The 23,796-nt window shown below is 50.8% G+C and overlaps 1 long non-coding RNA gene across 1 annotated transcript; it reads left to right on the top strand.

Annotated features, from left to right (window-relative positions):
- The first annotated feature begins 213 nt into the window (after positions 1 to 213).
- Positions 214 to 19,131, top strand: LOC110743807. The gene is made up of 2 exons (XR_002523426.2): positions 214 to 3,474; positions 18,730 to 19,131. It is a non-coding gene; the product is annotated as an uncharacterized LOC110743807 (long non-coding RNA).
- Positions 19,132 to 23,796: the final 4,665 nt, after the last annotated feature.

Here is a 23,796-nt window from a genome sequence, read left to right as displayed (position 1 = left end):
TCACAGTTCCACGTGGCTGGGGAGGCCTCACAATCATGGTAGAACACGAAAGGCATGACTTACATGACAATAAGCAAGGGAGAAATGAGAGCCAAGCAAAAGGGGTTTTCCCTTATAAAACCATCAGATCTCATGAGACTTATTCACCACCACGAGAACAGTATGGGGAAAACCATCCCTGTGATTTAATTATCTCCCACTGAGTCCCTCCCACAACATGTGGGAATTATGGGAGGTACAACTCAAGATGAGATTTGGGTGGGGACACAGCCTAACCATATCAGCTCTCTAAAGGAAAATTATATTTATCTGAAAATGAGCACTGCAATGGGAATATGTGTGCCAAAGTCAACTATGTGCTTATCAGGTAGGTAAAGAAAGACAAAGGTTTTTAAAGAAAGAAATGAGGAGGATTACTTAATTGTTTTGAGATAATTGTCTTTGGCTGCAAGGATCAATAACAAGGGTGTTGCCAGTCCAAGGTTGGGCAGGCAGTTGCTGGGCCTCATACAAGTATTTGTGTGTGTGTGTGTGTGTGTGTAAGAGTGTGATCACCTTTGTTCAAAGTTGTGGTTTTTACAGTCTTTTGTGATAGTTCTTGTTATCAGATATTTGTACGTGACAACCCTCCCTTCATGGCCTCCCCGATTCCATTTGTGAGAGTTTTTAGCATGTGACTTTCTTTTGATTTTGACAACTTTCACATTTTCCCTTTTTAATTAAGATCTTTTTCTGAAAGCATGGCTGATTAATCACCCCGTAGTTAGGTTTTGATCACCCCTCGGTGCCGGGATGGACCTCCCAGTTTGTGGGTCTGGTCTCACATTGGAGAAAATGGTGACTAGGAGTGAGTCACCAATCATGATAAGCAATGGGTCAAAACCCATTTAACCATATTTGAGCAACAAGGGTTGTTTGGAGGGCATGGCTCTCAGGCTCTCCACCTGGTATCTATTGCTAAGTTCAATTTTGTCTGTTCTGTAAGTGTTAGCTATCATCTCAAAGTGCTGGGAAAACATTATTTTATTAAGAGTTGTACTTCTATAGAAATTTGACAGGCAACAGGAACAAAGTTTAAAAAGGAAAATAATAATAATATAATCTTAATTTGTGTAATAGTTTTGAGCCACGAACCTGGGCTTTTATGGGTCTTGAGAAGATTTGGGAGTTGGTGGGAGAGAGGGGAGACAGCAAGGAGGCTCCTCTAGTGAGGAGGTTTGGAACTGGGTTGGGGTATTTCTCTGAGAGATGGTTTCCAGGGAACGTGGGCTGCCTAAGGAAGCATGGTCCCGGCCCAGCCCAACACAGCCTAACAGTGGAGCTGAATTCTGGGTTTCCAGTCCTATGAGACCTGTTTTCTTGTTCAACTCAGAGACTTTGAAGGGCAAAATTAGACCAGAGTGAGCACGGTGAGCCAGCAGCGAGAGGTGCTATTTTCTAGCTGAGTTTACCTTCTGCCCACCTCCCAGCCTTGCACATCCACATGCCCCACATGGCCTCCATGCATAAACCACTGTGGTCATTTAAGGCTCAGCTCCAAAACAGTGTGACACAGCGGTTAAAAGCAAAGGCTTTGAAGTCAAATAGACCTAGGTCCAAATCCCAGCTCCAGAATTTACCACGTGACTATGGGTAAACCACTTAACCACGCTGAGCCTCGGTTTGCCATACGACCTCATAAAATTATTATGAGATTCTGTGTGATAATGTACCTCATAGACTTAGTGCAGGGCCTAGTGCATAGTCATTACTTAATAATTAGTAGCCAAAAAAGCCCCCCTCTGCTCTCACTCTTCCATAGCCCACACTGGCCTCTCCCATGTCCCCCATCCTGTCTTGCACCTAACTATGGAATGACATCTCCTGTGATATTTCTGTCTCGGGTTGACACTGTATCTCTGCACTCCTCCCCAAAAGAGAGTTAAGCAGCTTACAGTCGGGACGGAGGTTTATGCTCCCCTTTTCTCTCCACAAAACACAGGCTAGTACTGGTTGGGTACCCTGTAGGAGCACAATAAACACTGATTGGACTAAATGGCCAATTTATGGCTTCTCTTTGAACAGGCCTTAGATGATTACCTTTTATGAGGCTTACACTTTAGACTTAAGATGTAAAACAGAAGCTCAGGTTAAGAGGCAAATAATGGGATATTTTATGTGCTGTTCTGGAGCAAAAGTCCACAGCTTTATTGCAGTGGCTATAAAAGAGCATAATTGGAAAAGCCTTGATTGAGAAACCCACAGTGGAAAGAACTCTAGGTCAGGAGACAGGAAACCCAGACTTCCCACCCTGTGCTGTACCGTCCAGCCAGGCGCCTTTCCTGTCTGACCTCATGTGCAAAACCAGGGGCCCCTAAACACCCTCTCAGTTCTAACTGTCCATGGTTCTTGAGTCTACAAGTCTAAGACGCACTCCTCCCAGAATTTTATGATTCCAAAATCTTAAGATTCTCCAGTTCTAAGATTCTTATACCCGATGATCCTATAATATTAAAACTTGGCAGTTTCAGATTGTACTATCTTAAGGTTCTAGAGTAAAGTATGGTGGTTAACAGCCTGGGTCTGGAGTCAGGAGACCTGGGGTTCACATTTCAACACACTGCTTATCATAATGTGATTTTGAACAAATTACATAGTGAGATTCTCAGTTTTCTCACCTATAGAATGGGATAAATGCCATCACCATGTGATGATGGAGAGAGAATTAAATGAAACAGCTCCCACAAAGCACTTTCTTAGTGCTTTGACACAGAGAAAGCTATCAAGAAATGGTAGCTATTGTTATTGTTTTAACATTCCATGAATGCATTATCTCAAGAATCGAATATTCTCCCATCCTAAGTAAGTACCATCTTGTGATTCTAGGACTCTGTGACTTTCAGATGTCACACATCAGTCTAAGTTGCCAGGGACTAGGGGACTCAGACCGCATTCTAGGAGAAGGCTGTCAGCACAGCCATGGCCACCAGATGGCAGGCTCAGGTTACCAGTCCCTCTGTAACCATAACCGGATGGGCCAAGGAGCTCAGCCTCTGGGACCAGCCCTCAAGTCTCTCTGGCTCTCATTTAAGAGTTCCTTTCTCTGATGTGAAGAGAGAATGAAAGGGGAGTAAGGGGAAGTTGCAATTACCATGTTTTTCTTACCAATCCAAAGATCCGCAATGCAAGAATGAAAGGGGATCCAGAGCGGGGCGGAGGTTTCATAACGAAATGAGCTTAATATGATGCCGTTTCAACACGGCTCACTGGCTGCAGGCTGGAAAGGCAGAGACAACGCATCAGCACGTTCCGGGCCTCTCACACCGCCGCCCTGCCTGGGAGCTCTGTGGTCCTCGGGGCCCCCAGTTCAGACACTCACTCATCTGGGAGGGCAGACCTGCCCAGCGGCCGGGAGAGCAGGAATTCTCATCGCTGCCCTCACAGACGAGAGCAACCAAGGGGTCAAGGATTTGCCTCAGGCTCTTCCGTAGTGAGGTAGGATTCAGATAAAGAACTTTCCACGGCCTGTGTTGTGTCCCTGTTAAGCTGATGCTGGCAGCAGCCCGCTCAGCAGTACCCTGAAGGAGGGAAACAGACAGAAGACAGGGGAGGGTGACACAGGACAGGGGCGGACACCCCTCTGCCTTATGTCAGAGCAGCCCCTCCCAAAACACCCCCGAATGTCAGGTTCTGTGCTGGGCACTTGGCCTGCATTATCTCTAATGCAATCCTTTCAAGAACCCTTTGGGGAAGGCGTTAAAAAATGACAGCTCTGAGGGCTCAGAAAGGAGAAGGGACCCGCCTAGATCTATACAGAAATGGAGCCAGGAGTCGAGCCGAGGCTTGTTCCAGGCCGAAACTCCTGCTCTCTCTTCCCACTACAGGCGCTGCCCAGGGAGTACAGCGCCGAGACAGTAAGGAGGCCTAAGAGGTCGGGTCCTGGGAGACCTTGAGCGAGACCCGCCTGTGTGTAGCCCTCAAAGACTCCTTGTCAGGGCCAGGGTCAGTTGGGACACCAAGATGAGGCCCTGGTGGCCCAAATCCAGCACTGGGCTGGGGGAGGCCAGCGGGGGTCCCGGGTGCCCCGGGCGGGCGCCGCGGCCAATATTGACTTTGGTAAACACCATTTTGCACGGACCGCGGGGCGAGGGCGGGGGCGCCCTGACCCGGGGGGCGGAGGCAGCGGCTCCGCATTTAGACGAGGCCATTAGCCGCGATCGATGGCTGCGCCGCGCGCTCCGGCCGCTGGGCGCTCCCAAATGAAGGTTAAGTTTGCTCTGCGCCCCGGCGCGGCCGGCCATGCGCCCGCATAATGGTCCCGGCCCAGCCAGCCAGTGCACCCGGGTTAAGCGGAGGCCGAGGGGCCGCGCTGGCGTGCGGGGGAGGACGCGGCTTGGCCTGCAGGCCGGGGCGGGGGAACGGCAGGGTAGATGTGCTTGGGACCCAGTGTGCGGTGCCCTGGTCTGTCTCCCTCAGGGTTACCCTCCTGGGCTCCGGTGGGTCCTGGATGCGTAGGGTAATGTGCCTGTGCCTTAGCTTTTGCTCCAGGGCCACTCGTTTGAATGCACCGCCTGTGTAACCGTGTGACAGTGTGCCTGGGCGTGCACCCTCGCACCTGGACATCTGGCGTGGGCTACCTGGAACACTAGAGCCAGCCAGTCCGGAAAGCCAGAGCTCTGTGTGCCAGAATTCTGGTTCTGCCATTGCCCTATCTCTTCTTGCAAGTCCCTTCCCTGCTTCAGCCTCAGACTCATCCCCGAAACAGGCGGGTCAGAGGGCACTTGGCCCTGGACAGGCAAGGACACATTCACATGCGTATTCGTGGGTGGCTAGGCTGTGTGAGCGCACACCTGGGATGGGTGCATGGACATGGGTGTGGCTACGCCCAAGGTGTGGCTGCGGTGTGTGCCCAGGTGCTGCAGCAATCGGAGTTAAGTCTTAGTGGTTCCTCAATGGGAATCCCCCTGGGGCCTGTTGGAAACTGCAGCACAGGCAGCCTCACACCATATACCACCCCGTTAGACAGCTCCCCCCGGGACAGGAGCCACAGTGGGGGTGTAATGAATGCCCCTGAAGCACCCCACACTGCAATGGTATCACATTAATTCTCGTACTCATTCTTTTCTCCCTCCACTGTTTGCTTTTTTTTTTTTTTTTTTTTTTTTTTTTTTTACAAATGAGCAAACTGAGACTCAGAGAGGGGAAGCAACTTGCCCAGAACCATAAAAGTCAGCAAAGGGAGGAACTGGATTCAAACCTACTTCTGCCTACTGCACCCTGTTGCTGCTGGTGGTGGCAGCTCTGGGGATGGGCAACTTGAAATGGCAGACCCTTGGCAGGAAGCGGGTGAGGACAATGCTGTGCACCCACTTCAGTGCACCCACCTGTGCGCTAAGAGAGTGTCTTCTGGTTTCTTTCGAGATCCTTTCTCCCGCCCCTACATGTTACACCCGAGCAAACTAAGGCTCAGAGAGGGGAAGGGAGTTGCCTCAGCTTGTTCAGCAAGTTAGCACTGGAACAGGGATTCGACTCCTGATAGGTTGTGGTGTGCGGCTCGCCTTGGTCCTGGCTGCCTGCAATGTGTGCTATGGAGGGGGCCCAGGTTCTAGATGGCAGCCATCAGCATGAGCGAGACAGGGCGGGGGAAAAGAGACTCAAGCAATCTCCCCACTGGGGAATGAGGACCTCACTCTTGCCCACCGCCTTCTTGCGGCCCAGGCCCCAATCGGTGCACTGAGGCAGGTGTACTCATGAGCTCTGAGCAGAAGGGATGACAGGATGGCCCAGAGGGGTTTGCATGCCACCCCAGGAGGCATTAGGGAAGGTTTGGAACACTTTGTCACAGTGCGTTACCCTAGGTGCTAATGCACTACACAAAAGAACTGTCTGCCCAAAATACCAGCCATGCCCAGGAGGACCTGACCCAAGAGTCAGGAAGCAGGAAAGCAGGTGGCCCCAGAGCTGGGGAGTGGCCTCCTTCCTGCCGCTCTTCCCCTCAGCCCCCTAGCAGCCCCTTCCTTGATCAGTCCTGATAAGATAAGGTCCTGCCCAGGCCTCTTCCCCGGTCCCTCTGCCTTGGTAAATGAATGACCCATGGAGAGAAGGGGCCTGGTCCCGAGCCCTGTAGGGTTATCACTGGCAAGGTCACGCCACCCACAGGCCCACCATGCTGTCTCGGAGCTCTGGGAGCTGAGGGGCCACCATCCACGCTCCAACATATGCTGTGCTGCCTCAGCCTGATCCTTTGCTCTTCTCCCATCAGGCAGGTGAGGACTTCGGGGCCAGAGAAGTAGGGCAACTTGCCCAGGTCACAACACCAAGTCAGTGGCTTTAGAGCCCAGGTTTCCTGGTTCCCTGCCCAGGGTTCTGAATGTGCACCTTCCCCTAGCACAGACAGGCCTGGGTTACCAACCGACATATCCCTGAGCAATGACTTCAGACGGCCTGTTTTGGTACCAGCTTGGCCATTCAGTACCTGGTGGTGTGGCCCTAGGGGACAATGCCCCTGCTAGGGACCTCCATTTACCCCACTGTAAAATAAGATGTCAAGCCAGGTCCCTGAGATAAAGAGTAGGGGAACATCACTGCAGTGCTCACCTCTCTGGAGGGCCAAGGCCTCCAACCATTGCTGCCACTACCTTTTTATGGACACAAGATGTGCGTTGCTCCCCGTCCTAATGTGACTTTGGGGGTGCCAGGCTGCTCCCCAGAAGTGAGTGGTAGCCGTCACCAGGAGAGGCAGGGGGAGGCTGAGGCTTATTGTGGCTGCCTCCTCATGAGCAGTAGGAGCAGGAGAAAGAGCTCCGTGGACCCTGAGCCTGAAATCTCCCTCTTCCACAGCTTCAGAGCACTCTACTCTCTCCAGAGACTTCTGCAAATGGGCCCTGGACATCCCAACCTCCTCTCCAGGATCAGAGGGTTTATCCATTTGGAGTGGATAGGTTCCATGGTGAAAGATAAACCTGAAGCCACAAGGCCATGGGTTCAATCCCCTGAGTAATTTAAAGCCAAGAGAGGTACACGATCTTGCCCCAGGTCACACAGCAAGCCAGCGGGAAGCCAGAGTTTGCCTACTCGCTGAGACATAAAGGGTGAGTTGCAGATGCGATGCTTTTCTCAGGGGCTGCTTAGCATTTCCCTGGCCAACAATCACTGCCACTAAACCACATCAGCTCCTGGGGGACTCCCTTAACAGAGGCTGGCTGAGGGCCTGGGCTGGCTAGGTACTGTGCTGAGCACTGTAGGGAAAGAGATGAACTGGGTATAGGCCTGCCTTGGAGGAGCTCACAGCCTAGTGCGGGAGAAGGCACCAGCAAGAAGGAAAGGAAATCACTAGAGAAATAGTGATTATGGCAGTCACTGGGGATAGAAACAGCAGTGAGCAAAAAACGCATGGTCACACCCTCATGGAGAAACAGCATCATTTTTAATCTAATATGAAACACAAGTGAATAAGTACCGTAATACAAAGCTCAGGGGACAATAAGCACACCAACAGGCAAGGGTGACCTACTGTGAGCATCGGAAGAAGCTTTCCTGAGTGAGGAGTGGATGTCTGAGGTAAGATCTGGCAGCACAGAGGAATTAACGAGAGCTGGCCTGGAGCTGGGAGGGGCATTCCTACCAGTGGAATCTGTGCATTTGAAGGTCCTTGGGTGGGAGGAAGCCCGGAACATTTCAAATAACGAGTCCACAGTGGTGATGTGATGATTCAGTGGGTTCCATGGTGAAAGATAAACCTGAAGAAGTTGGCAGACCTAGATCACACAGGTCCCTGGGAGCCACGGAAGGAACTGGACTCTTATCCTAAAAGCAATAGCAAGCCATGGATGTAAGCAGCAGAATGTAAGGTGTGTTCAAGTGATCACACTGGCAACAATGTTGAGCATGGATTGCACTGTGAACAGGAGTGGAGAGGGCAGCCCAGATGGGAAGCTTTGCTATAATCCAGGCATGGGATGGTAGCTCAGACAGGGCAGCAGAAGTGGAGATGGGCAATGTGGGTGGAGAAAGGATCCACGGGCCTTTGTGAGGGCTCAGCTTCGGAGGTGAGGGAGGAGGAGGTGTCAGGCTGACTCTGCCCTAGGGACAGGCTGCAGGCTGAAAGCTGTTACCAGGCCCAGAAACAAGAGCCCTGGAACGGACATTCTCTTTGGGGCCTGTTGGCATTTCAAGTCGCTTTAAGACGCTGAACTGAAGGGGTCAAGTAGGCAGTGGGATGTACGGTTCTTATGGGAGAGAGATGTTTATGTCATTGGCAGAGAGACGGTAGCTGAAGCCAAGGGCATGGATGAGGTCATGTAAGGAGAGAGAATCTGTGGGAGAGGAAGCAGAATGGAATTTAACCACCTGGGAGGAGAGGATGAGCCAGGAAATGACTTGAGAGAAAGCAGTCAGAACAGCAAAGCATGGTGCCCAAGAGAGGACTGGCATTCAGTTCCCGGGATCTTTACACAGACTCCTCTCTCTGTCTGAAAAGCCATCTCCCCACCAAGCCAGCTAGCCCTGAATACTCCTTCAAGGTGCTGTCCAGGTACAGTCTCCTCCACGAAGCCTTCCCAACCCACCTCACCTTCCCAAGGTTCTATAGACTTCCCATAGCCCCTGGGGCAGGAGAAGATTGTAGAAAAGGCAAGGCTTGGGAGTTTGCCTTATGACATGAGCAGGCTGCCCTCCAAGCCTTGGTCCTCTCAGCTGTCAAATGGAATAATTACTGTGCAGCGATTATATTTCTTGTGAGCAGCAAACGATATACTACATATAAAACCTGTGGCTCATAACAAGCACTCAATAAATAGAAACTATCATTATCTTAGCTCCTATCATGTTGCACTGACATTATCCGTTTTTGTCTGTTTCTCTCATCACCTCATGAACTCTTTCAGCTGACAGAGTTTATGTATCTCCACATCACCTGTGCCTGGCCCAGGGCCTGGCATATAGTAGGTGCTCAGTGAAGGGAAGGAAATAAAGAGAGTGAAGGAAATGAGAGTGAAGGAAATAAAGAGGTTGATGGGGGCAAGAATGTTCAGGGTAGACCTCCTGCAGGAGGAGGTGCTAGAGAAAGGCCCAGTGGGTCCCAGAGTACCACCCCCACCAACCCCTGCAAGCAGTGCAGTGGGAGGGACGGGGGAGGGGAGAGGGAGGCAAAAACCCTCCAGGAGGGGGAACAGCTTGAACACATTTTTCCCAGCTGAGGGGGCTGGGGAATGACTTCTCTGCTGAACTGCGACCTCAGAGCCACATACCCTCTTTGAACTGTCAGGCAGCCCCCAGCCCTGTCACTCCCCATCTGAGCTGGGTGAAAAGTGAAACTCCAGCCCTGCCCTGGAGCAGTCCCCAGTGAGTACCAGGCCCAGCCCCCATGTCTGGGTTTATTTGTGTGGGGCTAGCTGATCTCCTAGTGAGGGCTCATTGCATGTCCATGGCCCAGGCCTGTACACCCCCACCCTCCCCTGTGGCCCACCTGGGCCTGCTATAGCCTGAGGTCCCCAGTGGCTTTCCTCCCATGTGGGCAGGGGCCCCACACAGTGACAAAACTCAGGCTGCAGAAGTGGGCTGGAATCCTGCTCTCCGCCACACATACAAGGTTCGGGGAGCTTAAGAAAGTTTCTTCACCTCTCTGGGCCTCTGTTTACCTGAAAAATGGGGGCCTCCCTCCAGCTGTGGCCCAGAGGAAGGGGCAAGCACGTACTTATTGTATTTTTCCATGCCAGATGCCAGCGTCACGCTCTACAGCTCAAACACAGGCTTGAACCTTGAAGCAGGGTGGATGTTTTTATCCATTTGACTTAAGAGGAAAGCAGGATTTAGAAAAAAGAGGGGACCACCTGTCCAAGAACAAGTGACATCACTTGTAAATAGCAGAGCCAAGGTTCAAATGTAGGATCATGTAACCCAGGGATCAGAGTGGCAGGTGGCAGTGGAACATAGGACATCACCCCTTGTACCTGCAAGCACAAAGCTTGTGGCCCCTCAGAGCCTGTCTGCCCACCAGAAGACCAAGGCTTCCACAATTCTAACGCCAGCTAAACCCAGAGCTCATTCGCAATGGTAGCCTCAGCATCTAGCCAGGGCCTGGCACCAGAGGCGCTCAATTAATGTTTGTTGAGTGACTACATAAATGAATTTCCAACTCTTTGTAGAACATCCGTGAGGGCGGTCATAAGTTGGTGAAAGTAAATGGGGAAGACCGAGGTGAGTAAACGTGAAACATTCATTGAGTTATTAATACAAAATATTTCTCTCTGTCATCTTTTGTCTATTGGCCTCCCTTCTTTTCCTATACAAACATTTATTAGGTACCTACCATGGAACAGGCCTGTGTGGGCTCCACAGATGCAGGGATAATAAAGCTTAACATTTCTTTAGCACTTACTGTATGACTGACACTAATCCAAGCATTCTACATGGGTTTTGTCACTTAATACTCATAACAATCTGAAGAAGTAGAAACTTTTATTATTGTTCCATTTTACATGTTAGGAAACAAGAGACAAAGAAATTAAATAACTTAGTCAAACTAACTGAGAAAGTGGTGGAGCCCAGAATCATATGCAGACACTCAAATTTCAGAGCCAAGTGGGGAAAAACCTTCAACCCAAAGTACCTCACTAGCTGATTGAATCAGGTGTGGGGGGTGTTAAGTAAGGCAAGGGAGGGCCTCAGATGACATACATAGCATGGTACTTAGCAGAGAGAGAGCTCTTTCTAAATGTGACTATTGTGAGCCCTATTTTTATTGTGAAAGTATTACCATAAAAGCAGTAATTTTGTTATCCACACTTTCTCTCTTTTCTTTGGTATCTAATGAGCTTTTTTTAAAGGCCCTTAGAGGGTAGCTAAGGCATTGACTAAAGAGGAAACTGAGGTCCAGAGAAGGGCAGGAATCTGCCTCTTTCCAGGCCTCCAAAGCTAGAAGCATCAGTCTATTGGTAAATTTAACACCAGCTCTCTACAAAAGATAAAATCTGACTTGCAGTCTTTGCCAACTTCTATGGTATGTTTTCACCATGATAGATTTCAAACTGAAAGTGAGATCACTTGACAGTGGAGTTGAACAGAGGCACTTACAGTCAGCTCTGGCCAGTGGGTGCAAACCAGCTCTGCACACGGCAGACCAGAACCCAGGCTTTCTGACAAGCCTGGAGACCTTTACAGGATACCACCAAATCCAATGGCCCCAAGGGTCCATGCAGATGAGGAGTGGGGCTATGAGGATAGGAGGAAAAGGGGAGGGACAAAATGCTAAACCCCGAAGAGCTCTGAAAAGTTCAGTGGGTCTTCCTTCTCCACACACTCAAGATTGCTTGTTCTATGCTATCTCTGATAACTTGTGAAGTGTAGACTTGGGGAGAAGAAAGGGCAATGGCTTGGTTCCTGATACCCTCCCAGATTATGAGCAGGATGTGGCAGTGTGAGCTCAGTCCTGCCTGCTTTGCAGTTCCTGAGAGAAGAAGCCGTGGCTGGGGTCGCCTGCTCCCTGGGTGCAGAAAGGGAGATCAGGTGATTTCATTTCCAGAGTACAGCATATATTTCTCGATTTAACATTGGGTCATTTTCACTGCTTATTTCCTTCCTCCTGGTCTTGTAGTGCATCCAGTGATTAATCCAAGACCCAGCCTCTGACATAGGCTTAGTGATCTGTGATGTCAGACACTCTGCCAAGCACTCCTCTTCATCAGCATGGCCTCAATTCCACTAGCAGCTCTCCCACTAGGTCAAGTCAGTGGTGTGCTATTAAAATTGTCCTATTAATGATGGTAGTGAGAAAGAATAACTGCACTTACTCCAACATCTTTAAACTGACTACTTAATATTAGCGTATTGCTATCCAAAACAAGTCAAAGAAATATTTAAGCCCCCACTATGTGTCAGACATGCAATGTGCATTATATTTAATTTTCCAAGCAAACTGACCAGGAAAGTTATCATCCTCATATTTTATTGATGAATAAAGCTCTTCCTAGAAGGATTCTGTAACTTGGCTGAAGTCACATGGCTAGTAGGTGACTGTGCCAGGATTGGAACCCAGGTGTATTTGTGTTCAATACTGTATTCTTCCCCTGTTCTGTGATGATTCATCTCTCAGGTTGATTAGGAAAAAAAAAATCAAGATAATTCTGAGAGAGTGAACACAGGCTAAGCATATTAGTTTTGTATTGCTATAGAACAAATTACCACAAATTTAGCAACTTATAGGAGTATCTATTTACGACGGTATAATTGTGTAGCCCAAAAATCCAGGTGGGCGCATCTGAGTCTTCTGCCCAGGGTCTCACAGGCTAAAATCAAGGTGTTAGCCATCTGGGTCTTATGGGAAGGCTCTGGGAAGGATGACCTTCCAAGCTCAATCAGGATGTTGGCAAAATCCAGTTCTTTGCAGTTGTAGACTGAGGTCCCTGGTTCCTTGCTAGCCATCAGCTCCTTAAGGCCATTCATTTTCCTTTTCACATGGTCCTCTCCATTTTCAAAGCCAGCAATGATGCAACAAGTTATTCTCACCCTTCAAATATCTCCAAGTTCTCCTTCTTCTGCATGTCTCTGACTTCCTTGTCTGCTGTTGGTTAAAGAAAGCTTGCTGCTTTTAAGGGCTCATCTGATTCCACTGGGACCACCAGATACTTCAGGATAACTTCTGTATCTTAAAGCCAACTGTACCATATACCATAGCATCATCACAGGAGCGATGTCTAATCATATTCACAAGTTTCAGGAATCAAGGAAGGGCATCTTTGGGAGTCCATTTTAGAAATTCTGCCTGCTACGATAGATAAGCTTTGTAGGAGAGGAGGTTCTAGGGGTACTCTCCAGGCAGGTAGGACCGGGAAGGAGAGGGGCTTCCCCCTGGAGGTCTTGAACACCTGGAAAGCACTGTGGGGACACTGGGTAGCCAAGGGGAAAGGACATAAACAAGGAGGCATGGTCTATAGTGGTTGGGGGGGGGGGGCAAAATTGGAAAGAAGGGGGCAAAAAAGAACAAAGGAAATGTGGAAAAAAAAATGCAGCCTTACATCTGTAGAGAAGTTCAAGTTCCCTTTGTTCTCTCACAGGGGCCCCAAAAGATATTCAGTAAATATGTGTGAAATTAAATGGGCTGTGTTGCTCAACTCCCATGGAATGGGTTGGGTTGAGATTCACTGGGTAGGTTGGGATTAGGGCTGGGAGAGGCTGAGTTGAGATGAGTTGGATGGGGTCATATAGGTTGAGGTGGAGATTAAATGGCTTGTTTAGATTAAGAGAATTGACCTAGGCTAGGATGGGATGGATTGCACTGACTTTAGATGGGCTGAGGTACAAAGAGGTGAGTCAGGGGTAGCTTGGTTGGGGCTGGGTTTGGCTGAGCTAGGCTAATTTGAACCAGGCTGGATTTAACATTCTTGGGTCGGTTAGAATGATTTTAGGATGGGTTGGCTTTTAGCAGAGTTAGACTGAGCTGAGGATACATTTGGTTAGGGATGTATTAGCTTTTAGTTGCAGAGACAGAATCTACCCTGAATAGTTTGAGCAAAAATAAATGTATTAACAGTATTTCATGGCTCACAGAAATATTTGGAGAGCTGAAAACAGATTCTCGCCTTCATCTTCAGGACCAACTCCCAAAGTTAGGCTGCAGAATGGACCACCAAGGCAGCTGCTCCTTTTGCAACCTTTAGGAAGTCATCTGCCAAGTCAGGAAGCCACCAATTTGGCTTCTGACTCAAGAAACATGCTCGCCTGCATGTCCACACTAGCTAAATGCACACTTCAGTGAAAGCATTGACAGGTTTTCTCTCCAGAAAAAAAAAGTATGGTGAGGAAATTATTTGGGCAGGTAACACAAAATTGGAAAAATATTCCTAGTTGTTGAATCTGGGTCATACAGATAGAAGTACATCACACTATCCTCTCTTCTTTTGCATGGGTTTGTTTCTATGGTTATTGTTTTGAAAGGACAGCTCATTTCTTGCCTTTCTGCCCATTCAATACACTTCTGACTTCAAGCCTTGCATGAATGTATGGCATGCAGTAAAACCTACATAACATCTGCATTCTAACTCTAGGGCAGTTTAGGAAATACAGTTTTTAGCTTTTCAGCCCCTATGGGATAAAAAGGCACACTAGAAGGAGGGAGGGAAAGGGGCTGAATGAATCAGTCTACAGTTTCTACCACCATTGAGCTACACAGGTTGGGTTGGTATGAGTTGCAATGGGCGAGGTTGGTGGGTTGGACTAGGCTGGGTTAAGAGGTGTTGGATGGGTTGGACTAGGTTACATTGGAAGGTTTGGGCTATATTCAGGTGAGCTGGACTGAGCTGGGTTAGGCAGCATTGGCAGGAGTTGGATCAGGATAGGTGATTTATGTTGAAAGCCTCGGTGAGGCCAGTGCTTGGGCACTGGTGTCAAGCACTTTGAGAGCAGTGGAGTGTGAGTGTTTTACTCACTCAGAGCCAGGAAGGGAGGACTTGGAGGATGACATTATTGATGATAGTAGCATCTCTGTCAGTCCACCCTCATTGGGTTTCCTCTCCACTTCCTGGGGCCAGGCTCATGTCCCCTTCACCGAAACAAGACCTCTCTCCAGGCTTAGGACATTCCCAGTGTTCAGCTCAACCTTTTCTGCCCTCCTTAACATGAAAGCTGGTAGAGCAAGAGGCTTAGGAAATAAGTCACAAGCAGAGAAACTTGCAGGATGTGTTGTCTTGGGGCAAAACCAAACCTGAACTCAGGATATCAGAGCCATATGGTTCCCTCCTTGCATTTCTGGTGGGAGGAGTTGTGGATTTTATGGAATTTGGGACCAGTTCCGGAGTCCCACAGGTGCTGTGTTCACTGAGCCAAGGAAAATGGGTGCTGGCAAGCACACATGTTTACATGCAGAGTAATACATATGAGCACAAAGCTTTCCAGTTTGCAATGCATTTTCAGTTTACATACATTCTCTCAGAGTAGCAGTGTAAGGCAGGAGTCACTACGTGACATCCCAAAGAGAGACACTCATGCTCAGAGATGCTCAGTGTCTTGCCCAAAGTCACACAGCAGACCTAGGATTTATTTTTTTGGTCATTGTTTACATAAACATTGTCTCCTTAACTAGCATCCAGCCTCTGTGAGGTTTGCAATTTTGCCCATTGTTCATGGTTGTAGCCCCAGCATTCTGAACAGTTAGGACACATGGTAGGTGCTCAATTACACTTATTCAATGCACATATATGCTTACTAAATAAATGGGGAAAGAAATCCAAGTATCAGAACCCATGTTCAGAAACACACACACACACAGCCCTTGTGACAAGGGCCCCTTGTCCCAAGTCCTTGAAGTCTTATCTCATCTCTGCTCCCTGGGTTTGCCTGGACCTGACACACTGATTCAAAGTGAAGGGAAGAGGCCTTCGCACTCAGACCTCTGAGCACGCCTGGCACAATCCTGGCATGGTAGATGTACAACGAACGTTACCTCACTCCATCATCTGCCTTCATTTAGACCCTTTTTAGAGGCAGAGAATAGAGGAGATGCCAGACAATTCCATTTGGAAAATGGCTCACCCTTTCAAGAGAGGACAGGATAACCAGCCCAGACAGGGGTCTGAGACCATATCTCTCTACTCAGTCAACCAGCCTCCAAGTAGTTACTGCTCAGAACATGGTCTTACTCAGTTTGCACAGACAAGCCTCAGAGGGAGGGGTCATATACCCATTTTGCACATAAGAAAACTGAGGCTTCTAGAGAAGAAGTAACTGAACTGCCCAAGGTCACAGAGCTAGATAGTACAAAGCCTGGATCAGAGTCCACGTCTGTGTGACTCCAAGGTCCATAGGTGTCAATGTCAGACAACTCCCAGGCTCCCCCTGAGGGGGCGCATCTCCCCTTCATCCCTGGGCTCTGTGAAGGGCACAGCCATGTCCCCTCTTCCCTCCATCCTGCCTCTGCTCTCAGTCTGGGTCAGCGCAGGGTTGGGGGAAGGGGGACATTTCTTGCTGGCTCCGACTGATATTGATGGATGGAGTGACTATTGTAAATGCTACCGTGTTGTGTAATCAGTAGGAAAATGTGACTCTGTCCCCAGAGATGCCAATGGCATTTTGGAGAAAATCCTATCCTTGATTTTCTAGACCTGTTCAGTTGAAATGTCTGGGTGACAGGGACGAGCTAGGAGCTCTGATCCATGGGGCCTGGGCAGGACTACTTGCTGTTCCAGCCCCTGCCTGGGAGAGGAGGGGTTGGAAAAGTCACACTGTGGGCTCAACTCTGTCTACTTACTCTCTCAACCCCATTTCTTCCACTATGAAATGAGGATGGGAAAAGCACCAGGTCATGATGAGAATAGGCGAAAAGGTACAGCAAAGCAGCTAGCACTTAGCATAGAGTCTGGTCCACAACTAATGCAGAATACATATTTGTTGAGTTAGTGAACAAATGAATGAATGAGTGAATGAATAAATAAACAAATAAATGAATGTGCGTGAATGCATGAAGAAGCGTGGGCCAGCAGCAAGAGAATAACATTTGGAGTCAGGAGACGCAAGTTGGATCCATGCCTGTCACCTACTAGCTGAGTGACCTTAGGCAAGTCACTTAACCTTGCTGAGCCTCAGTTAATAATAGCAATAATCCCTGCCTCTCGGGTGGTTGTGAGGATTAAATGAAAGTGCTGGGTGGGACTGCTTTGTTAATGGCAGGGCGCTGTGCAAATGTTAGTTCTAATTATTCTCTACAATTATGACTGCTCCGTGGGAGGTGTGTGTGTGAGTGAGGGTAGGGAAGGCTGTGCATGTAGGGAGGTCTGTGACCAGCCTGTGTGTGCATGTGTATTGTGTGCGGGTGTGTTTGGAGAACTGGGGCCATTAGAAAAACCATCAGCCCTCTAAGTTGTTCTTTCTTTTGCTAAACTCAACCTGCCAGGCTGACATCGGAAGCCGGAATTAGTGGGAAGTCTGGGGGGACAGGATTAGCAGCTGAACTTTCTATTCCTGGAGACCCTCTTTTCTCAGGAGGTCAAAGCAATTTCCATATATTATCCTGCTGGCAGCTTGGGAAGGTCAGGGAAACAGCAAACACATGACGCGCATTCCTCAGATGGAGAAACCAAGGCAGGAAGGGCAGCTGCTGTGGCCACCCTGCCCTGCTCCTGTTCAAACCACCATCTGAAGGATTTTTCGGCCACCTGGGCCTGGCCTGCCTGGCTGGCAGCCATTCATTCATTTGAGTGCTTATTGCCGTCCCCTTCATCCCTGTTTCCAGCCCTGGGCTGTGAGTATTCCACCAGGAGGATTAGAGCCAGGACCCCAAGTCCCTGCTGACTAGATACACACAACCATCAGAGGGTCTGACTTTGGCTCAGTGTCCACCTTTCAGCCCCTGGCCAGGCTGTGGCCGTAACTCCCCTTTAGAAGACCTTCAGGTTCAGTTCTCCTCCAGAAAGTTGGCCTGACTGTCCTATCTAGCAGTTGTAGACGTCGTTCTCCTCTGAGCCACAGGTGTGAAGGGACCAGGAGGAAGGGGGCTTGGAAGCCCAGCCACATTGCTCCTGCTGATACTGAGGGCCAGCCCAGAAATGTTCGGTGAAACTGACCAGAATAAGAGCAGCCCAGACAGAGGTGGTGTGAATGTGGAGCTGGTGTGAATGTGGAGCTGGTGAACTGAGGAGTCCCAGAGGAAGTTCTCTGAAGGATTAGAGCAGTGACTCTCAAAGTGTCATGCATCACCTGGGAGCTGCCGATTCTCCTACCCCACAATGGAACTACTGTGTTGGAACCCAAGGGGAAGGGGCTTAGCAAGTGTTTTAGCAAGGCTTCTAGTTGATTCTGATGCTCCAGCAGTTTGAGAACCACTGGGCTCAAACTGCACCAACTCCCTGCACCTGCAGCCAGGCACCTGTCTTCCCAGCTAGGTCTCAGGAAGCCCCACCTTCCCCACACTGGTTTTTGTTTGCTCTGAGGACAGCCCTAGGCTCTGGGTCTTGCAGCTGGGGAAGGTTACAGCTTTCATCTCGGGGCCTGTGTGTCCCCACCTGTAAGGAGGAGGGGGCCTCCCAGAACCTGGCCAAGGCCCTGGAGAAAGGTTGCTGAATTGCAGGACTGTGGTCGGCCGGCAACACAGTGCTGGGTTCATGTCCCAGCAGCAGCCCCAACCCTGAGCTCTCGGGTCTCTGGTTAGCCACGGAGGTGTGTAATCCTTGGTTTGCCGCCTACCCACCACCAACTGGGGTAGTCACACCAACTGCCATCCTCCCTGATTAAAACAGCCACGGCGCTGGTACCCGGCGCGGTACTCAGTGCTCCAGTCACCTGGCCCCGGTTGGTAATTTACCCCTCCCGCAACAGTCCTAAGGGGCGCTGTCCTTCCGGTTTTACAGATGCAGAACTGAAACCCAAAAAACTTCCGTAGTTTGTCTGAGACCTAACAGCCTGTTCGAGACTAGAATTTGAACCCGAATCTGTCTGACTGCAAAGCCCTCTTCCTTAACCTCGGTGAGGGCCAGACCCCAGCCTGGAAGCCGGGTACGCGTGAGGAGGGAAGCAGATCCAGTCCGGGTGCTGGCTCCGCTACTCGCCAGCGAGTGGCCTTGGGCCTGCTTCGGTTGCCCCATCTGTATAGTGGGAATAATAATTCTTGCTCTGCCGGCCTTACAGGACTCCTGTAAAAAATCAAGGACGGGTGGAAGCGAGTGGAAAACTACGGTGGTGTTCAAACGCTGTGACCGGGTGTCCCGGGTGCTTTACAGCATTCAAAGCGTACGGTATACAAAATGCATCCTCGTGTCGTCTCAGGTCACCCTGTCCGCAGCTAATCGACCCTCGCCTGCGCAATCACTAAGGGAGAGGAAGCAGATGCCGCGTCCAAGTCCAGCAGGACCTCGGAATACGGGTCAGACCAGCAGCCGCGTGCGCCTCCAGCCACGAACGCAAGAGGGCGCCATGTGCCTGCAGCGAGCCCGGGCTGCCCAACCCGCAGAGCGCAACCTCTCGCGCTCAGCTCCGCCCGCAGCGTCCAGGCTTCGCTGAGGGCCCCGAGGTTCCAGGGGCGTCCGGCTGGGATGGCGGAGAGTTGTGCAGTCTGACCTTGAAATCTGAAGTCGGAAAAACCAGCTGTCTCTTACTGCTGTGTGACCTCTTGTGAAACGTTTGGCCTCTCTGAGCTTCATTTATAATTATAGGAATAGAATTCCCTTATCTGCTCCAATTCCTTTATCCTTAGCCGCCACAGGCGCCTAAGCCCATGAAAAGAGATCGCTAAGTCTGGCTCTCAGTGCAAACATTCACACGTTAGGATTCGTGTAAAGAAAGCCCTTTCTCCTCCCCTCCCCGCTCCCACCCCCGTGTACTCAGCATCTGAAGCCCCTCCAACAAGGCATGCATCGCCTCTGCATTCCCATTTTTCGGGCGCGCAGATTAAGGCTCAGGCTGCCCTTTCGGGGATCGTGTGGCTCATCCGGACAGAGACGGGCTGGCCTCCCGGCACCAGCACCAGACTCCGACCCTTCCAGGTCCCGCGGCCTCCACTCCAGCCTGCATGGCCTGGGAGAGCGGGCCTCAGCGGGGTGCTGGAGAGTGGTTTCCGATCTTCCGCAGACACCGGGTTGCTCCAGAAGCCGAAACAGTCGGAGAAGCCTAGGGGCCAGAATCCTCAGCCCGACCCCGCCCGGGACCCTCTGAAGGGCAGCGGATGTTCGGGCCCCCAGTTCTTGGCTCACCCTCTGGCGCGACTGTGACCCGCCATCCTGAGATTCGCGGGCCGCAGCGCTAGCCCGCGTGTGTGGTCGGGGCTCCGTGGCTCTGGGCGCGGACGGCGCACCCGTATTCCCGGGTCCCGTGGGTCCTCCTGCGAGCCCTCCCCTAGCGGTCGGCTCGGGTTGAGCCAGCAGAGCCCCTCCACTGCGGTGGGATTGCCGGGGTCAGGCTGGGGGAGGGGCGGCCCCGCGGCCTAGCCCGCGCCCTCTGCCGCGGCTGTTTGCACACATGTAATTAGCGCTAATTATCCCGGGCTTTCAGTTCGCCTACTCCGGGTCTGACAGCCGCGCGCCTGGGGTGAGAGCGGCCCGGGAGCAGCTGCCCCTCGGCGTGAGCCCACTCCGCCCGGGCCGGGGACACTGCGGCTCCATCCGAGTCCCCGGGACCTTGCGTCGTGTATCTGTGTGTGCCCGAGTGCCTACACTAGTGCTGGCTCGCGAGCGTCTTTGTGTGTCCGCCGCTGTGTGTTTGAAGATGCCGCCGGGGAAGGTTCGCGGGACCCCGGCGCAGATGGGGAGAGGAGGGGTCTCGGGATGGCGGTGGGGGGATGAAATGGTTCTCAGCTGCTAAGGAAGGAAGCTCTAGCGCCCCACTCCCTCCAGTCCGCCGCGAGTTCTGCGTAAACAGGACCCCCCGGGGCCGAGAATCCCGGGATTGCTGCTGTAACCGCCTAGCCTAGGCGTTGTCTGCCGAGACCAGTTTCCCCGGCCCCTGAGCCGTTTTGTCCCTTCTTGAAGGCCCCTGGCGCTGCCACCGCCTGCTTGAACGGGCCACCAGCGCGCTTTCCTTCTACAGGTGGCAGGGCCAGGCTCCGAGAGGTTAGGGCGCTGGCCCCGGGTGGCGCAGCAGGCGAGGGGTGCCACTGCCAGAGCGGGATTCAGGCTCACTAGACCTCAGAGGGTCGGCTGCGGCCAGGGAGATCGCCTCCGACTCCCGGGTCCTCTTCTCTCTCTGATCTCAGAACCCCAGCCCTTGCCGACCCGGGTCCTGCGTACTCAGTCCGTTCCCGCTGCGTCCCTCCATCCCTCTCCCAAGGGCCAGTTCAGCCTCTGGTCGGAAAGGAACCAGAGAGCCAGAGGAAAGCAAACTCAGCCCCAGGGGCCTTAGGCAGAGGTGGGGGCGGGGGTCAGCCTAGGTCCCCGGAGCCAGGTTTCTCAGCACACCCTCCGCCCCTCGCCGCTAGAGCGGCCCCTGGGCCTTCCCCTCCCTGGGCACGGCATCCCTTGTTCAGCCTCCTGGGCACAGCCTCTCCCGGCCTCTCTCTTCCTCTCTGACCTGCTTCCCCGTTTCCCCGGTGTTTCGCTGTGCCTTTGCCTCTGTCTCTGCCTCTCATTGTCTCTGCCTGTCTCTCATCGGCTCTCTGCCCGTGAAGCTACCCCCATTCCCCGCCCCCGCAAAGGAACACACACGGGCAGAATCCGCCTTTGCAATAAAAAACGACAACTGGGAAACAGTGAATTAAAAAGCATTAACTTAAAAACAATCCATGTGTCTGCAAATGCGTTCCAAATGACAGCCCTTTGGGAGTGGGGGGCGTGTCGGCCACATGTTCTGGAGCCTCAGACACAAAATGTAGGGGGCTCAGTAACTCGCGGTGGATCCCTCCTGCTAGCCACCTGGGACGGTGGGATCTGGAGGGGAGGGAGTCTCCCCTTCACCTTCATGGACCCCTACTGGGTCCATGCGTTCTGGCATCGCTGGTCCCGCCTACTCCCGCCTCCCCCCAACAAACTTTCCTAACGCTGATCTCAACTCTCCCTTTGCACCAGCCCTCCCTGTCCCCACCCCACTCACATCGATTCATCTCCCCCCACCCCAAGTCTTCCACCCAACACTCCTTGCTGCACCAGAGGTCTGCCCTGTCCCACCCTCATTCTGCCCTCCTGCCCCTAGACCACCCAGCAGTCCTGGCTCAGAGAAGTGGTTAGAACCAAAGCTTTCCTTGGCCTGAAGAGACTCCCCAGGGAGCTGAAGGCAGAAAGGGTGCTGCCAGCCCCACGACGACCTGCAGCTGCTGTGTCCTGCCCATGCTAATCAAAGATGGTGTCTCCAAAGGCTGGCCTCTCCCAAGGTTGCAGAAGGAGGCTGCTATTGTTTGAAGCCCCTCACCAAGACAGGACCTCCCTTCAAAGTTTCATCATGCTGCCCTCGCCCCCTCCCCCCGACTTATTCCTAACAGCCTTCCTTAGCCTTTTTCTCTGGAAACTGGAAGAATTGGAGTATGTCCACTAGGCTTAATTAGAGACGATGCGACTGGCTGAGGGCCCAGATTTCTACTTCACCTTCAGTGTCTTCTCAACTGGGAGAGAGATCTTGAACCCATAAACCAGAGGGAGAAGGAGTTCTGAATTCTTAGCCTTGCTCTGCTAATCATAACTTATGATGATAACAATAATAGTAATATAGTAGCTAACATTTATTGAGCACTTACTGTGTGCTCTGTATATGTTTACTCACAGAAATCACTAATGGCTATATGATTTCAAGCAGTAGCTCATCCTACCTGGATCTCAGTTTCCCTATCTGTAGCAGGAAAGGTGGAACCAGAGGCCCTCCCTATTTAGACAGTGTGTCTGAAACATCTGTAATGGAAACAAAATCTCCTGGACAAGTTGTATTTGTCACTGTTCCTATCTGTTTTAAATGACATAAAGACATCTACCAGGCAAGTTCGGCTTCAGGTTATTCTGTTCTTGAAACAACAAAACAAGAATGCCATTGCTTTTTTAAAAAATCATGGCTGGGCACAGTAGATCAGGCCTGTAATTCCAGCACTTTGGGAGGCCAAGGCTGGAGAATTGCTTGAGCCCAGGAGTTCGAGACCAGCCTGGGCAACATGCCAAAATCTCATCTCTACCAAAAAAGATACAAAAATTAACCAGGTGTGGTGGTGTGTGCCTGTAGTCCCAGCTATTTGAGAGGCTGAAATGGGAGGATCACTTGAGCCCAGGAAGTAGAGGTTGCACTAAGCCAAGATTACACCACTGTACTCCAGCCTGGGCAACAGAGCAAGACTCTGTCTCAAAAAAGTTAAAATTAGAAAAAATGTTTAAATCATAACAGTTCTCACCAAATCAAATTATTCTTCATCTTAATAGGGATGAGCCATTTAATTTTATTTTTAATAATAAAAATGTTCTGTTTTCATTACACAAGGGAGCCTTTCAAAATTCACATGGCTACTACCATGTCTCACTTGATGACTTACCAGATTCTGGAGGAACCCGATGTGAGTATTTATACAAAGCCCCCTGGTGATTCTGATTTGAGAATTCTGATTCTCATGTAATTTCTGAATCTAGAATCAGATATCTGATACCTATCATTCTTATGTGATCTCATCTCTGATTCTGAGATTCTAATTGAGGATCACTGATGCTGCCTTCTGAGAATTTTTGCTTCTGTAGATTTAAGCAATTTCTCTGTGTGTGTACCCTTACACATATGTTCCCAGAAGCTGTGAAGGTGCATATGCTACACACGTGTCTCTGGGGGTGGGTGCCTATGCTTCTGGGCAAATGTGTGTGACCGTGCCTTTGTGTCACGTTTGTGTAAATGAGGAGATATGTGTGCTTGTGTGTGGATGTGTCCTGTGCCTGCATTGATGGGCTTGCCATTTTCTGAAGCCTCCAACAGGGAAGGAGTTTCTCTGGAGGAGGAGCCCATCAGGCCCCTGAAATGCCAGTTGAGCAATCTCTGGGCTCCAGAACTGACAGAGCTTCTCTCCTGATTGGAGAAGAGGGACAACAGATTTTGAGCATAAACACAGATCTCTGTGCTGAGCATTCTAATTCTGCAAGTCAAGTAGAGAGCCCGTGCAGCCGCCTGCTAATTAGCTACCCTGGGGAAAAAATTGCCTGTGTTGGAGTGGATAATGTGTTTGCCTGTTTCCGTGGGATCCTTGACCAACTGAATGCCCCCACCTCCCTCTACCCTCTCCCGTGGGCCTGTCTTCCTGCACCCCCAGCTCGGAAAGATGGTGCAGCCTGTGCATGCCTCAGCTCCAGTATGTCGGCTTTTTCAAACAGGCCAATTGCTAAGCAAATGTCATTTGAGCTGGAGCTTGGAAGGCTCTCAATGAGATAAATGATCCATTTGAATAGATGA

This window comes from Papio anubis, chromosome 1 (assembly GCF_008728515.1).
Source record: "Papio anubis isolate 15944 chromosome 1, Panubis1.0, whole genome shotgun sequence".
Lineage (NCBI taxonomy): Eukaryota > Metazoa > Chordata > Mammalia > Primates > Cercopithecidae > Papio > Papio anubis.
This window is presented reverse-complemented; position numbering and strand designations above follow the sequence as displayed.